This window comes from Tupaia chinensis, unplaced genomic scaffold (genome assembly GCF_000334495.1).
Source record: "Tupaia chinensis unplaced genomic scaffold, TupChi_1.0 Scaffold148210_1, whole genome shotgun sequence".
Classification (NCBI taxonomy): domain Eukaryota; kingdom Metazoa; phylum Chordata; class Mammalia; order Scandentia; family Tupaiidae; genus Tupaia; species Tupaia belangeri.
Genome location: NW_006208060.1, coordinates 1673274 through 1690713, shown reverse-complemented (window position 1 = coordinate 1690713; position 17440 = coordinate 1673274). Strand labels below are relative to the sequence as shown.

The 17440-nt window shown below is 52.4% G+C and overlaps 1 protein-coding gene across 5 annotated transcripts in view; it reads right to left on the bottom strand.

The window, feature by feature from the left end:
* RANBP3 (RAN binding protein 3) overlaps nucleotides 1-17440 on the bottom strand; it is a 55023-nt gene that overhangs the window by 37317 nt on the left and 266 nt on the right. The gene's annotated exons all lie outside the window — the stretch shown is intronic.

Below are 17440 nucleotides of genomic sequence, written 5' to 3'. Positions count from 1 at the left end.
GCGCCCCCTCCCTAAGCCCGCTCCGGTAAGGGCTGCCGGGACTCGCAGAGCAGCCACGGAAATGACGGGTGTGTGTGTGTGTGTGTGTGTGTGTGTGTGTGTGTGTGTGCGCCCCGGGGAGTGTGGCTCAGTGGAAGGCGTGCTCGGCCACCACTCAGTGCTGTCAGCTCTGGTCTTGCAGGAACATGGCTCAGAGAAGCCAGATCTTCACGTGGCACCTCCTGATCTTCACACGCAGGAAGGCAATGTGGCTGTCATGGTGTCTTCTCGCGGCCAAAGGGTGACCAGTCTGCAGCCTCTGTGCACACTGCGTGGCCGAGTCCCTCTGCCCAGGGGCCCGTTCGCCTTCTATGTCCGTGCCCACCCTTTCCTCCTGCACACACTTCTCCTTCTGGAAACTCCCGTCTGCACACCACTGCTGCCCTACTGCGTCCCTCCTAGGAATGCCTCTGGTTCTATCCGGCCCTGGGTCACACCGAGGCTCTGGGAGGGAGGCTGGGTGGCAGACGTGGCCCCTGAGACAGCCCTGTGCCCAGCACGTGCCATGCAGAACCCCTTGTGGGCCCCTCTGCACTTTCCACACACACAACACCAGCTGCCACGCAATCACATAAATATGTATTAAGCCCTCGTTCTGAGACAGACACTGCGGGAACAGCGGGGAACAGGGAGTGGAGGGCAGAGGCTTCTAGGTAATACACCGGACTCAAAGGGAAGGGGGCATTTGCACCGGGGGTGGCCTGGTGCAGGGAGCCCTGGAGCACCCTGAGGGGAGTATCTGCTGGTACTCCAGAACACGGCTCCGCAAGAGTGGGCCTAGTCTGTTCCGTTCACTGTCGTAACCTCGGGGCCAGCCACGGCCTCACGCACAGCGGGTGCTCAGGGAGCTGTCCCATGGTGAGTGGGACGTGCACGGCACAGAGAGGGGGGCCTGCAGGGTTCTCCCCAGAACAGGACCCACAGGACAGGCTGATGGGAGACCCCTGCTGACAGCAGGGCTGGGAGCCCGACTACCCTGACCACGGCACTGACTGCAACGTCAGCTCCACCACCTGCCTAAAGAAAGGTCATAGGGTGACACGCTGCAGGTTCGCCCAGCCTGGCTCTGGAGCTGCACCTGGTATGGAGGTGACAGGGTGGCCACGCACGCAAGCCCTGCCCCACCCTAGCAGGTGGGCGGCTGCTTTCTGGAGCCTTCCGCATCATCATACTCGGGAGTACCGAGGCTTCTACGACCCCGTCAAGCCCAGGCCGGCTTTCCTTGAGCAGAAGGGAGGACCACCACCACAAGTCCTGGAGAGCCAGGTCACACCAGCCATGAAATACTAAGACAGACCACCGAGTGCAGACGCCCGACAGGCGTGTCACCAAGGCTTGTCGCTCGTTCCCACCCTCGTGAAATGCTCCCTGAGCAAGCAGACCCGCTCGTAACAGCCTGCCCGAAGCTGGGCTCCGCGTGCCAGCTGTCAGGTGACCAGGCGGCAGAAGAGATGCCCGAGGGCTGCCAAGGACTCGGACGGGAAAGCCTCCTCTCCAGGAACACACGTGCTGAGGCCTGAGACACGGCTCGTGGGCGAGTGTGGCAGGGTGGACCCGAGTCCCCACGTGTCCTGCTATAACCCCGGGCCAGGTGCGGCGCCTCGGCCCACCACACACTCCCCTCTGGCTCCCAGGACGTTGAGTTCAAGTCCCGGCGGTGACTGCTCTACTCATGACTCTCCCCCCCTCAGCCCTCTCCTCCACGGGCCCTCCTCACGGCCTTTGCCCCCGACAGTACCCAAGCCCCAGCACGATCCAAGTGACACACACACATGCTGGAGCCGGGGAGGGTCCCCTGCCTCTCCCAGACTTCCAGGAAAACACCAAGGAGGTAGGTCTGGCTAGAAGTGAAAGGAGGGTCCCTCCCACCCCCTGCTCCCTCCACCCAATGTGTGAGGCAGAGTGGGAGACGCTGCCTGTGATCCCCAGGTCAGGGCTGAGCACAGACAGGCTAAAAATCAAGCCAGCCCAGGCAGGGAAAGGTCTGAGACCTCTGCAGATGTCAGAGACCCCTCCACAGTGCCCCACCTCCCTGTCCTCTGGGCATCCTGGCATGCCTAGGATGCCCCGTCCCACCCAGCTGAGCCCGGGAACCACTCTGCCAGTGCATGCGGGATTTGCAGATCCGACTGTAATATTAACTCAGCAACACCACACATCCAAGCACCCACGGTGCACCAGACACTATGCTGACCTCTGGGGATATGGCAGGGGACAGGAGACGCATCCCCTGCCCGTCACGAGTTAGAACATGGGGAGGTATAGGAGGCCCTAGGAAGGCAGAGCTGGGGCACCCAATCCAGTGAGGCTGCAGAAAAGGAGCGTATCAGGGAAGGCTTCTGGGAGGAAGTGCTGGTAAGCAGGAGGAGCAGCATCTGGCCGGTGACAGGGAACCAGCATCAAGGCCAGAGGGGAGGAAAGGGGTGGCTCAGGGCAGCACCTGCTACCTGGGGAGTGTGGCTGGTACCCTGATAGTGTGGGGCACACCCGTGGACTCCAGATCCCCTGGGGACACACTGGGAAGCTGGCCGGTGCCAGGCAACAGGACTGGGCAGCATGCTCCTCCACCCTCCCCCTCGTCTGAGGCCTGCACACTGACACCGCCGTGGGCCAGCAGAGAAGCCCCAGGCCCATCGCCAACCACAACAGGAACCAAAGGTCTCCCTAAAGGCAGGGGTCCTGGTGGAAGGTGCTCTCTTCCCCTGAAAGGACACAGGGTCCCTCCTGACCCGAAGGGCCTTGGAACACTCTCCTGCAGGGAGCCACAGGTCTCTGGGGATCTCTGAGGAGGTGCACCTTCCTCTGAAGCAGAAACTGACCTGGGTCCACCGATGGCTCAGGTGATTGGTGGAGAGTCCATAAAACCTTAATCTTGTGGCCTGGGGTGGTTAAGGTAGTAGATCTCATAGGGCCAATGGCATGGTTCGAATCCTGGTCCTGGTGCTTGAAAACCAGGCCAGGCACATGTGAATACATGTCCAAAGTCCCCACAGGATGGAGGACTGGATGAGGGCCTGCTGGGAGGCTTTCTCCCTCTCTGCCTCTCCGCCAGCGTACGCATTCTCTGGCAAACAAAGAGACCCCTCGCCTGACATGATCTACATCATCCCTGTAGTCTGGTGTAGCCAAGGGAGAGGGCCCAGAAACCGCCTCCTCACGGCAGGTAGGGAGGCTGAGTCAGAAGGCAGTGGTCAGTTTTGAACAGCCCAATACCGGAGAGAATTAAGACAGAGCGGGCTTCCCAGTACCATCCCTACAAGGAGGCCCCTGTAACTCAAAGGTTTGATGTGTCTTTTCAAAACAAGGAACCAGCAGTTGGTTGGTGTAATGGCTATGTCGCTAGACTCCCATACAGCCAATCGACCATTGTTCAAGTCCCAGACCCGGTGGTTTAAACTCACGCTGGGCGCGTGTGCGTGCGTGCCCAAGATCCTCAGAGGAAAATGGAGGAGAAGGGATAGTGGCGTGCCTATCCTCCCTGGGGGGGGGGGTGATCTCTCGCTTTCTGTCTCTCTGGCGAGTGCATGCGCTCTATAACAACAACAACAACAAAACTCTCCAAAACCAAAACCAAAACTAAAACCTCAAAACAAAACAACTCATGTATCTACCTTAGAGGCAGCACGAACAGGGAGAGGGGCCCTGGAGAGAGTCCTGCCCAAAGCCACTGTGAGGAGGAGGAAGGGCACCTGGGGAGGGTGCCTGCTGCCTATGTGAGCAAGGAAAGGGGAGGGCAGGGCTGGCCTGAACCCCAGAGGCAGCCGGGACAGAAAAGCATTGCTTCCCAACCCTCTAGGGTAACCAGGCTCTTGGCTTCCTGTCTCAGGACCTCTCCCAGCCTTTGCCCATAATGTATAGCGAAGACACCCAAACATGTAGCTTCCCGAAATCCAGGAGGTCCCCAATGGCATCAGAGTTCACTGGGCTCCTCTTCCTCCTCCTCTTCTTCTTTAAAAAAAATTCTTTATTTTATTTATTTTTTAAAATTTTGCTATAGGACATGTGTGAGAGAGCAAGTGAGCAAGAAAGAAAAAGCCAGCCGCCAGGTCCAGGACTCAAACCATAGTCAGCAATGTGGGAGCCCAGTGCCTTAACCACTACACCACCTGCTGGCCCCACAATGGGCAATTCTTTGTTTATTTGGGATTTCTTTAAGGAAGATTTTTGCTATAGGGTACATGCGTTCGCCAGAGAGACAGAGAAAGAGAGACAGAAAGGAAATCACTCCCCGGGGTGGGGGAATGATCACAGAGCAATCCCTTCTCCATTCTCCTGGGATCTTGGGTATGTGCACGCACACACCAGGAGTTTGAAGTCACCAGGTTCAGGACTCAAACTGCAGGCGGTCATGTAGGAGTCCGGAGACATAACTGCTATGCCACTTGCTGGTCCCTGGGCACTTCTTTATGTGCTAGTTTTTGTTTGTTTTGTTTTGTTTTTACCCCTTTTTAAAATCTATTTATTTATTTATTTATTTATTGCTATAGGGTACATGTGCTCACCGGAGAGAGAGAAAGAGACAGAGAGACAGAAAGTGAGAAATCACCCCCCAGGGGGATGGCCACGCCGTAATCCTTTCTTCATTCTCCTCTCAGGATCTTGGGCATGCATGTACACGTGTCCGACGTGAGTGTTAAGCCACTGGGTCCAGGAGTCAAAACCCGGTCAACTATGTGGGAGACCAGCAACATAACCATACGCCATCTGCTGGTCCCTATGTGCTAAGTTTATCCACATCATCTCCCTAAACCCTCACGACCCTCAGCAGAGAGGGTAGACCAATGTCCGTACTTTACAGTAAAGGAGCCAGAGGCTCGAGTCTGAGGGGGAGCAGGGTCTTCTCCCAGGTGGGCTGAACCTGAGCCCTCGCCCGAGCGTGCGCTCTGCGGCACCCAAGGCAGGTGCCGGGGGTTAGAAGGCACCTTCCCAGTCTGTTTCCTGTCCGCTCGGCTGCTCAGGCGGGCCACAGAGCTCCTGTCTTTGGACGAATGACATCGGAAATAAAGGAGCTGGCAGTCTGCACCCTGGGTGAGCACCTGTGGAGGGACGCCAGGCTTTCCAAAGTACATGACCATCTGCCTGGGGGACGCAGTGTGCAGTTACGCCACTGGAGACCCGTGTGGAGACTGAAACCCTGTCAGACTGTCAAGGAAAGACTCAAAGACACATTCCAAGGTGCACACTCAGTGGGGACCCAGGCTGCGCTGTGTCTTTGCCTGTCAAGGTCTAACTGTGGAATGCTCTGCCTGACACACTCCGAACCGAGGCTGACAACACTCCCTCTTCTCCTCTCCCCCTTCCACGTGAACTCTCCCCTTGCCACAGGGTAGAGACCTAAACGGAGCACCAAAGGCCTGCACTGCAGTAGAAATTGGCTCTGGCCCGTCTTGGGAGATCACCCAGCAGGCGGTGTGGTGAATAAGGGCGCTGGATTCCCACATGGCCAACCATGGTTCAGGTCTCGGACCTGGTGGTTTGCTTTCTCACTTTCCCTTTCTCTCTCTCTCTGGTGGTCAAATCAAAAAATAACAATAACAAATGGAATTAAATAAATAAATAATTCTTTAAAAAAAGAAAAAAACCCACTAAAAGGAGGTCCAGCAGGTTGCGTGGTACTGGACTCCCATGTGGTCGACCGCAGTTCGAGCCGCAGACCTGGGCGCCTGAGAATCACACCAGGCACGTGTGCCTTTCCCGAGAGGAGAATGGAGGAGAAGGGACTACAGCCTGGACATCTCCCAGGAGGCAATTTCTCAGTTTCCCTCTCCTGCTGTCTCTCTCTGGCAAGTGCACATGTCCTATGACAAAAAATCTTAAAAAAAAAAAAAAAAAAAGGAAGAAAGAAAGTCATAGATAAAACTATGTAGCCCCAGGAACTCATGCACAGAAGAGAACTTGGGACCTGGTCGTCTCTGTTTACTCCCGTCCTGACTGATGAGCCCAACACCTGCCAGGAAGCGGCCCCCATCTGGAAAGCCACTTAGAATTCGTGACCAAAATACCAGCAAGGTGTTTGTATAAAATTAGCTTTAATCCTGGGCTGATGTGCCTTAATCTTCTTATCTGTGAGAAAAATATGGAAAGCATCTTGCCAATGTAAATAGCAGTCTATAACTGCGTGGCAACCATCTAATCTGGCGACACTCGCTATCTCCACCCTCCGAGTCATTTATTTTGCTGGGAATTGGTATAAACAGCTCCGGGCCCCTCTGCTCTCCCACTCACCCCTGCTGAAGAATGGAGCTGATCTCAGGCACGCTGCTGCTAGGCCACACTTGACTCTCAGTGGATGGCATGCTCGGTGCTCACCGGCCCAGCTCATGGAGGCGGGTGGCCCCGTCGCTCAATTCCTTTCTCTATTTCTCAACGCTCTCCTCCGACAAATCTCAACTGGCCTCGTAGAGAACGCAGGAACATGACTTTTGGAGATACCTTACATTTTTATATACTTCTTTCTGGAAGCTTCTTCACCCTGACATTCCCCTTCACCTACTGAAATCCAAGCCGATCTCCAATGCTCCAATCTCATGGCCGACCCCTGCGGTAACAGCAGGAGCAGCGAGCAGCGCACATCTGCTGACCACCTTTACCAGGCGCCACGCAGGCACTTTATAAACCTAGTCTCACTTCACGTGGCCACATCCCCGTGACGTAGTTATTTACTGTCTCTGATCTATAAACCGTGAAAGAATACTGAGAGGCCTTGGACACACAGGTCCCTCGCCCGAGGTCACAGAGCTGGCAGGCGGCAGATGCAGGACCAGAGCCTGGTCTGCCCAACTTCCAAACCAGGCACCTCGGTTCCCTGTGACCTGCACGAGGGCCAGCCCACATTATGCCTTCTTCATTTCTACACTTCCCAGCCTGCAGCCAGACCTGCCAACCACCTCCAGTCTGCCCCATGCTGACTGTGAGCCCCTGGGGGCAGGACTCACACTCCAGTCACCTTCCAGGCCTTAACTCCAACAAAAACTCCATAAACTTATTGAATAAATGTCAGTAACTGCCCCAAAATGGGGAGAAATTCAGTGATCCAGCTTTGACAGCACTTTTCTGTACCACCAGCAGATGGCATGACACTAACACAGCTGAGGTGAAGTGAAAGCGACTGAAGATTCAGGGGGGAAGTTTGGGTAAGGACGGTGGGAATCCCCTCTCTAAAGCTCACAGAGAGGAAACCCAAGGACAGCAGAACTTCCGCTGAGGCTGACCCAAACTGAAGACACTCGGGCTCGGAGGGGGCCCAGAGGACGACAGCCCTGCAGGCCATGGTGAGGAAACTGGATCCCTCCAGCGTGAAGGGAGCTGGTGGGCTCTGTCCTCCTTGTGTGTGGAGCCTACCTCCACGACTGTGGCTGGGATCTGGGTGCACTCACTGACCATTTTACAACGTCCCCCCTCACGTACGATGTCTAATAAAGATAGCACTTCACTCAGATGGTGACAGAGGGGTGAATCTCAGGACTTCAAAAAGTTTGCTAAAAAATGAATTAAAGCACTATTTTAGTGGGGAAAAAGTCAACACGTAGTTTGTTTTCTTTATATGCACGCTCTGTGAACTTCCTGAAGACCCTGGTACAGCATTTGGAGGGGCAGCTGGCACACTATGAATCCCATGTTGACATTAACATTGTCACTATAATTATATTCTGAACACCGCAAAGCAAACACACTGCTTTAAAGGTACCCCCTTTAAAGCACGGGTCTTGGGGGGCCAGCTGGTGGTGTGGTGGTTAAGGGAGCTGGGTCCCACGTGGCTGACTGTGTCTTCAAGTCCTGCACCTGACAGCTTAAGAAACACACCAGGAGTGTGCACATGCACACCCAAAACCCTGAGAGAATGAAGAGACTGGTATGGCCATTCTCCCTACAGGGGGATGATTTCTCCCTTTCTCTTTCTCTGTCTCATATACCCTATAGCACACACACAAAAAAAAAAAAAAGAAAAAAGAAAAGAAAAAAAAGAAAAGAAAAAAAGAATCTTGGATTCAACCCAGACCCTCAACAATAAGAAATGCCTCACAGCAGCCTGGCCCCCTCCCTCTGAGGAGTGGAACAGCTGGATTGAGGAGTTGCCTAGAAGCCTGGGACACTCAACATAACTGCTCAGTCGCGGGACCCCAGCCCTGTGAGGAAGGAAGCACTGAGCGAGAGGGAGGCCAGCTGTGCTCATGTCAGCAGGATTTACCAAGGACCTGCGCTGTGCCAAGCACTGAGCTCAGCTCTGAAGACAGAAGTGAAAAGGCAGACGGGCAGACAAGGCCACGGCTCTCGAGGGGGAAAAGAGAGACAATAAACAAGTTCCCAGCTGCGTGCAGAGCTACGCAGGTGATTCTGGAGAGGTGCTACAGAGAGAAAATAAGCAGGACCGTGGGGTGGGAGAGAGGGAGTGGTCGGGGAAGGCCTTTCTCAGGGGGCATCTGAATCTCAAAACAAAGGAGAAGGGATGACCCAGGCGAGGCTGGGGGACCAAGTGCAAAGGCCCTGAGGATGGAAAGAGGTCCTGTTGGCTGGAGAATCTGCAGGGGGAGTTGCAGGGGAGGAAGTCGGAAGGGGTTGGGCAGGAGCTCAAAGGACGTCAGCCCTGCAGGCCATGAAGAGGAATCTGGACCCCTCCCGTGTAAAGGGAGCTGGCGGAGGAGTCCAAGCAGGGAATCTGACTTGTGCTTTTGAAACACTACCCTGGGAACAGTGGGACAATCTCAGAGATGCAAGGAGACAAAACGTGAGCAGCTGCCTAGAGTCATCTGGCAAGGAGTGGAGGCGACAACAGTGGCCTGGGCTAGTCTGGAGGGCTTGGGAATGGGGCAAAGTGATGGAGGCATCAGTGTACCTTGGAACCAGCACTGCTGGTGCCTCAGCTGTGGGAGACCAGATGACCATCGTGAGGTTGAGGGCACACCTGCCCACTCAGCAGCACGCGCTATCAGCTAAAATAACTCACTCCTCTGACAAGATCCACAGGCAGGGCTCACCCCCCCCATCCAACCACCACCCAGAATCGGTGCTGAAAATTACGCGGACACAGGCCCTGGACTCTCAGGTCCCCGGTGGTCCCACCATTAAGGCTGCCAAATATCCTTTCTCCTCTGAGCAAAAGGCAGCTCATTCTCTCACCGAAACCCCTGAGAAGGCCAAACGTTCAAAGACTACGTTCCCAACTCAGGCTCTGCCCTTACAGATGCAATGTGGGAATGAATCCCAGCTAAGCAAGTTCCGAAATCCTGTGGGGCCTTAATTTAGCAGAGGCATTTAAAAGCCTCCTGCGGAAAAGCAGGGCCTGCATTCTCGCACGTGCATGGAGTAAAACGACTACTGTCTCTGCAACTCCCTACTCTTCTCTGGGCGTTGTAAACGGTGACAGCAAAGGCAGCGTGACCTACGCAAGCTGGCTGTCAGAACATGCACCTGAGAACTGGGTGCTACTGATCCTTGGACGCAGGAGTGAAGGCCCTGAGACCCAGTGGCTGGAGACAGGCACGCTGGCCCAGCAGCCCTCTCTGCTTAGGTGGCTTTAGGCTTTGGCCAAGACTCAAGCATCTCTGAGGACCTCCCCAGCTCTGGCGTCCTCTCAGGTCCCTGCCTTGTAACTCCAAGATATCAAGACACCTACTTAGCTGCCAGGAGGCCAGGATGAAAAGAGGGCTGTGAGGATGAGCCCTAAGCTCAGCAAATAATTGATTGCTGGACAGCTTCATTAAATCCTACAGTCCAGGGTCCTCTCCCATGAGTAACTCTGCCCTCCTGGGCACAATGGCCAATGTTGGAAGATCACTGTGGTTGTCAAGATGGGGGAGATGCCCTGCTAATGGCACTTGGTGGACACAGTGCAGGGGACCAGGAACGCTGATCAACATCCTATGGGTATAGGACAGTTCCCCCACCATAAAGAGTGAATCAAGGCCAATGCCAACTGTGCTGGTATTAAGAAATCTGCCATTATTTGGTTAAAAAAAAATTGGTAAATTATTTGGTTTAAAAAAGTAAGAGAGCTAGGTCCCTAACTCACATTACACACCACTCTATCAGATGATACAAAGCAGATGACAAGCCCTCCTTGCCCCCGCTCTGGACTCATCTTTCCCCTTTCCCCTACTCAGCGTGTGGATTTACATGTATGCAACCTCCTAGGACATGGGCAGGGCAGAGAATTATGGGATGCGGCATCTCTTAGGTGTCAACAAAATCCCCTAAACCAGTTGTTTCTCCTGGGGGGTGATTTTGGCTCTCAGAGAACACTGGGCAATACCTAGACAGTCTTACTTGTCATGACTGGGGGTGGTGGATGGTGAGCAGAGGCCACGGCTGCTGCTGGGCATCCTAAAACGCACAGGACGGCCCCCACTGGCCCAAGTTAGTGATGCTGAGCTGGGAAAACCCTGCTATAACCTGACAGTGCCTTTTCTCCTCTCAGGCATCAAATCAGGAGAAATGTGGCTAGTGGTAACTGATGTGTTCCCACATGCCAATTACCTACTCGCTCTCCCACAGTAACCCTCAGACTTGGTTATCACTACGCCATTTCACAGACGCAGGAACTGAGGCCAAACAACTTGCCTAAGGTTCGGGGGCAAGTAAGTGGCAGATGAAGCAAGACACAAAGCAGTGAGACGGTCAGTCCAGGCGCTCCCAACTGTGCCATGACTGGGGCCTGCTGGTCAGTCCCAAAGCTGGAAAGACAGGGAGAAAGCACTACAGACCCTATGTTAGGCCTTGCTCAGGCCTGTATGCCGAGGCTCTGCTATCACATGCAGCGGTTCTCAAACTTTTTAGTCTCAGGACACCTTTCCATCTTAAATGACTGAGGATTCCCAAGGGATTTCATAAATGTGGATTATAGGTACTACTGATACAAATTAAACCTAAGAAACATTCAAAATATTTACCTATGTATTTATCTGTGGTGTACGAATCTGTGTATGTTGTTTTAGACAGGATCTCATTGTGTCTGGAACCTTCTGCCTCAGCCTCCTTAGTACCTGGGACTAAAGGCCTGTGCCACCACACTCAGCTCTGGGAGGGCATGAATCAAATGTGGACCTTCCATGTGGCTTTGCGATATGATTAGTTAACTTATTTAAGAGAGTAAGTTCAGAAAAGGTTTACTCAGAAAACACATTCTCATAAAAAATAACTACTTTCAAAAAAAAAATTAGTGAGCAAAATGGCACCTAGGTGTTCATAAATTTCTTCAATATCTGGCTTAATAAAAGATGCTGGGGGGCCAGCAGGTGGCATAGTGGTTAAGGTGCTGGACCCCCATATGGCTGACCAGGGTTCGAGTCACAGATCTGAAGGCTTGAAATTCACGCTGGGCTTGTATGTTTGTGTGTGTGTGTGTGTGTGTGTGTGTGTGTGTGTGTGCGCCCAAAATCCCAGGAGGGCATACTGTCAAGCTCAAGGGCAGTGGCTATTTCTCAGCCCCGGGAAACATTTACTGTGTAAGAAGACTGGCCAACGACGGTTCGTTTTTCAAGAAAAATCAGAAATTTAGATCTCTCTCCCTGAAATCTCAAGAATTTTCAGTGTCAGCTCCTAATTAAAACCAAACAAAAACCTAAATGGGCCAAATTAAATATGTCTGCTTGGCCCTCAGGCAAGTTTGCCACCTCTGCCTGTGGTTTCAACTCTGGCTTCATGTGTAAAAACATCTGCGAAGCTTTTTAAAGCCACGGGCGCCCCAGATCTCCTGCAGTCCTATCTAGCAGGGCGGCCCAGGCAGTGGCTTTCATTTTCCTCAACAATCTCCTTACGTGAGTGTGGCACAGACAAGGTTGAGAGTCACAGTTCATGCTGTGTGACAGCACCAAGCGCCAAGACTACCAAAGAAAGCAGCAGCCTGTGCTTACCCCAAGGTCCTACTTTACACATGGATTCTCCACCACGTAGTGCAGAGTCAAACAGAACTTGGCGAGGCCAGGACCACAGATTACTGTGCAGAAGCGGCCAAAACAAATCTTCTTAAAACAGAACAAAGAAAACCTGCTGCTCCCTGGACACCACGAGATACCCAACAGTTAATGACACAAACCATTTGCCTCATGGCAGGTTCAAAGTACCATGGAGAGCTACCAATGACCAGCCCAGTCATACCGATACCAGTGTTTATTAATGATGCTGTCTCCTCAGATCCCTTCAGTGCATCCCATCTCTCCCTCCTCTCCCACTCTATCCAATCTGAGTTCTCTGTGCCTGAACTCATTTCCTAGGCTGGAATTAAAACTGCACCCAGAATGCCCCCTTCCCCACCCCTAAGCACCTTCCTTTCTCCAAGTGCCATTCTAAGCTCACCTATGGTTCCTGCCGCCTCCACTCACAAGACTTCAGAGCATAAGGACACACCAGATCCTGGCTGGCCCTACTGCCCAATGAATGGTTTAGGGTAAAAGGACTTCTGGGGTGATTCCATTTTCCAGTAAACTGAGAGATGGGCTGAAGGCTTGGTAGAAAAGTTGTGCAGAACTGAAAGATGTTCTCTGCACAGAGGATCCTGGGCAAAACTTACATTTTTCTTTCCAAAGTGTGTAAAGATTTTGCAGCCTCTGAGTTATCATGACACCCTCCAGCCACCACTAGGCCCCATCTGGTACAGATATAGGAGGCACAATCATGTTGAAGGCATACATCTGATCTTGGAACAGATCCCAGAGCTAACTTTTAACATAAGTTCATAAAAATTTCCCAAGTAATTTCTCCTTTACCCTAAAAATTAAGGTATGAGGAGGAAAAAAAAAAAAAAAGATGAGGCAAGGAGAAGGTGTTGAGAACTGAGTGAATTCAGGATTCCAACTGAGTTCCAGTTACTCAATAAAAATTCAGTTGCATGCCATTCTCTCGGTGGTTAGGTTTCAAGTTAACGAGTAAAGTGCAATCTGAGAGAAATGAAATCACCCTTGAACACCTGTAGACTCACACTTACTCAGGCGAGATCAGTAGTTTTCAACTGGGAGCAATTCTGCCACCCAGGGGACACTGGGCAATTCTGGAGCCATTTTGGGTTGCCATGACTAGGCTGTGTGTGCATGCACTACTGGCATCTACTGAGAAAAGGCCAGGGTGATAACTGAAGTCGTTCTATGCACAGGGCAGCCCCCCATGACAAGAGGATTTTCTGGTCCCAAATGCCTCTCATGCCAAAGCTGAGAAACCCTGGACTAGGTGGTTGCTCAAGGGAAGGCAGGACAGAACTTAAGGGGACCAATGGCACCTACTGGCCTCCCATCCTGGGCTCGGCCCATGGCCATCCCCAAGGAGGACAGACTCATATGCACTATTCAGATTTATTCTTGTTCTCTCTTCCTTTGTCCTTAAGCTAACTGTCCAGAATGGAGTCCACTGCAGTAAAGACAGCTGCCACTCACTGAGTGTATATTACTGTGGGCTAAGCTAGGTGCTAAATAACTGTTCTGTGTTAATTCACCCAATGCCCACAGCCACCTTGAGCGAGGTATGGCTTTCATTATTCCCATTTCATGTTGAAGAAACTGAGGCTTAGAGGGTTATGAAGTTTGCCCCAAATCACTCAGGGAACACTCAGCAGAATCAAAACACAAGCCCAGTTCTCTACAAGGCAAAGCTTGGGTCCCACCATCACTTTATACCGAGTCTCACCTGGAAGTGATTCTGATCCACCCCCAACAATTGTCTATGTCTGGAGGCATTTTTGGCTGAAATGGTCCCTCGGGTGGGAGGGAGGGTCTCTGAGCAGTGTCAAGGATGCTGCAATGCTACTAAACATCCTACAATGTCTACATGTCCTACAACGTAGGACAGCCTCCTTCCTCTCTAACAGAGGATTATCCAGCCCCAAATGTCCAACGTCAAAGTTGAGAACCTGCTTTATACCAATTCCCAGTTCTCACCATGCATGTCTACAGGCCAGCAGGGAATTTGTTACCTTTTAATGCTAGATCTACAATCCAAGATTTCCTATAGTTTAAATATACTTTGCTTGCCCTCTTCCCATTCTTCTTTACACAACTCTGCTTTCAAGTCCTGCTGTCAGCCTACAGTGCAGAATGACTCCAGAGACAGGATGATTAGCGAATTTAAGAGGTAGCGACGGTGAAACACTAAGGAGGGGAGAATACCCCATGGGCACGGGGAAACACACACTCTCCTAGGAGAGGAGCAGTCAGAATGCGCCCAGTCAGGGACTGGGCCAGCAGACCACATGGAGGTTAAGGCACCTGGGTCCTACATGGCTGACTGCGCAGTTTGAGTCCTCGAGCTAGTGGCTTGAAAACCAACGCCAGACACATGTACACGCATGCCCAAAATACAGAGAGGAGAATGGAAGAGAGGGGATTGTGGCATGGCCATGGTGAATGGAGACGGCTCTCTTCCCCTCTGTGCCTTACAGCAAAAACTAGAAAATAATCGGGAACCAGCAGTTAGCGTAATGGCTATGTCGCTGGACTCCCACATAGTCGAGCGCGGTTCGTGTCCCGGACCCGGTGGCTTAAAACTCACGCCGGGCGCGTGTGCGTGCGTGCCCAAGATCCCGAGAGAACGGAGGAAAAGGGATCGCGGCGTGACCATCCCCCCTGGGGGGTGATTTCTCGCTTTCTGTCTCTATGTCTCTCTCTGTCTGTCTGGCGAGCGCACGCGCCCTACAGTGAAAAATCTCTCAAAAAAAAAACCTCTAAAAAACAAAAACCAGGGACTACAGGACCACAGAGAAAGTGCTATGGGAGTTGTTGACACTAGTCTGGAGGTTGCCATGGCAACAGGACCAACAGGATGCTGTAGTACTGGTCACATGGCTGTACAGTTACAGCACACCTAACCTGTACCACTCAGACCAGTGGGTCTTAATCTAGGCTGTATGTCAGAATCACGCTGCTTTCTAACTATACAGATGCCCAAAGCTCACCCAACGCTTCACAGAACCGGAATCTGTTCGGCATGGGGACTAAGCATCTGTGGCTTTAAGAATGCTCCTCAGGTGATCCTGACACCCAGTTGGGGTGACAACCACTCCTCAGACTGACAAATAGTGCGATGGACTAAAGAAGAGAGACAGAATGGATGGAGGAGAGTGGGTGTGAGGAGGGACCAATTGAGATCCCGGTTTGGAAAGGCAGAAGCCAAGGAGGAGTTTGATTGAAGCTTAAGAAATGAAAGGGAAAGGATGATTATGGGCAGTCCCTAACTCTTCAACACACAAAGGGAAGGAAGTCTTGCTTTACTTAAATATTCCACCAGGCTATATAAGCCAAAACAGAAACAGAGTCTTCAACATACACACAAAGACTAACCAAAGGATGTCAAGGCTATCTGAGGCACAAAAATCCACTAAGATAATTTTTCTCAAGGAACTATCCCAGAACTAGTGTTACAGAGAAAAGACTACGTAAATGTGGCATTTATTAGAGAAAATCTTTTAGTGCAAAACATTCCATTTCTCTATTTTATACATACCTGTTCAACTATACAAGTCACAATTTACAATCCACACGTATTATACTAGAAACAGTACCCCTGGAAAACACTGTTGCCAAGGCATCTGTCACAATAAGGGTTCTCACTGATGAACTCCCTCAGTCATTCATTCGTCAAACATTTCCTGGATAGCTCCTCTGTGTCAGAGGCCATTCTAAATGTAGGGGATCCATCAGTGATCACAACAGATAAAAACCCCTGGCCCTGTGGAGCTTATATTCTAGTGGAGAGGCAAGGAAACCTAGCATGCTAGATGGCATTAAGTGATGTGGTGTAAAATAAAGTAGAATAAAGGCAATAAGTAATGTGTATATAATTTAAAATAGGTTCTGGAGAAGTCCTCAATAATAATGTGGTAAAACCAGAGGTGAGCCATGGGAGTAGTGGGGAAAACTGTTTGAGGCAAGGAAAAAGCTAAAAGGAAGTAGAGTAGGGACCATTCCAGGAACACTGAGATAGCCAGGGTAGTGAGAGTAGAGGGTAAGGGACAGAGTAGTGACAGAGTAGTGGGAGGTAACAGGGGGCCCCGATGGCTTCTGGGTTGAGAGACTATCAGGTGGGTAAGGATGGTGCAGAGGGAGGACCAAGGGCTGGCAGTTGGAGAGTAGTCACACTCTGAAACATTTTCAAGGTAGAACCTACAGAAGTTAGTGTGGACTAAGAGGAGTCAGGGGTGAGTGCAAAGTTTGGAGTTCGCACTATTCCAAGTACAGACTCGTGGTGTACTTCAATGGGAGAAAGTCTGTGTGATGGGCCAGTCTGGGGGGCTGGCGGGAAGCCAAGATTTTGTTCTGGGCGCAGTGAGATGTGCCGTGCGGACATCCTGATGGAGATGGTCAGAGGATGGTGGACTGACAGATCCTGACTTCAAGAACCATATGGGCTCAAGATGCAAATACATAATATGAAGCAGTCCCTTTTCTGCCTTGAAGAGGATCGCGAGTGGGAATGCCTCAACCCTGCACAGGCTCCTTTATTTTTATGAGAGATGTAGTATCAAACTGCCAAGAATGGGGCACCTGGGTTCCCATCCCTGCTCCTTACTAGTCACAGGACTTGCCTTGGACAAGTAAGTCAACCATTCTCGGTGTTCTCACCAAGAGAATGGGGCGAACAGTACCTACCGACTATGTCTGGGAGCTTTAGTGAGGAATGCTAGCCCAGGTGACAGCATGCCAGGACTTAGAACAGTACCTGGTACCAGCCCAAACGCTCCACAAGGCCGAGCACTTACTATTACCATCCATGCATGTGTGCAGTCGGGGATGGAAACCCCGGACAGCCTCCCATAGCTGGGAGCAGCGTACGGGGGCGTCGGGGCGGACAGGTAGAGAGCTTGCCTGCAGTTGTGGACGGAGAAAAGGAGGGAGCTAAAAATAGGCTTCGGAAGTCCTGAAGTCCTGAAACCACGACGACAGCCACACGCCTGCCTGTCGAGGGGAGCAGACCTCAGCCGCACGCAGCGCTTCTCCGGGGCGTTTGGGAAGCGTAACCTTGTCAAAAACGCTCAGGTGGGACGTCAGCGCTCCACAGAGGACGGGCTGAGACATCCTCTCTCTGGAAACGCAGCCGAAAACGGCCAGAAAGCAGCCAGAGCGTTCGGCGGCCCAGATCTTGCGGGCGAGACTAAATGAGGGGAGACGAGGCGCCTTAAAGGATCCAGGAGAACTGGCGGGAAGTGGGGGGCCCATTCGGGGCGGGGGTGGGGTGAAGGCAGCCTGGTCTTCCTCCGTCCTCGGCGTGGAGGCCACAGGCCCGGGCAGGACGAGCACCTCCCAAGGACTAGGGGACGGGGGGACGCCGGGTCCCCGAGGACGAGGGGGCGGAGGGGCGAGCGTGGCGCGCTCGGGCCCCAGACCAGGCCCCAAGGTCTATTTACATCCGAGGCCGAAGCACTGGGGCCGCGCCTCCCGCCCCCTTCGGGCCCGGGCCAGGCCAGCGAGGCGGAGGGGGCTCC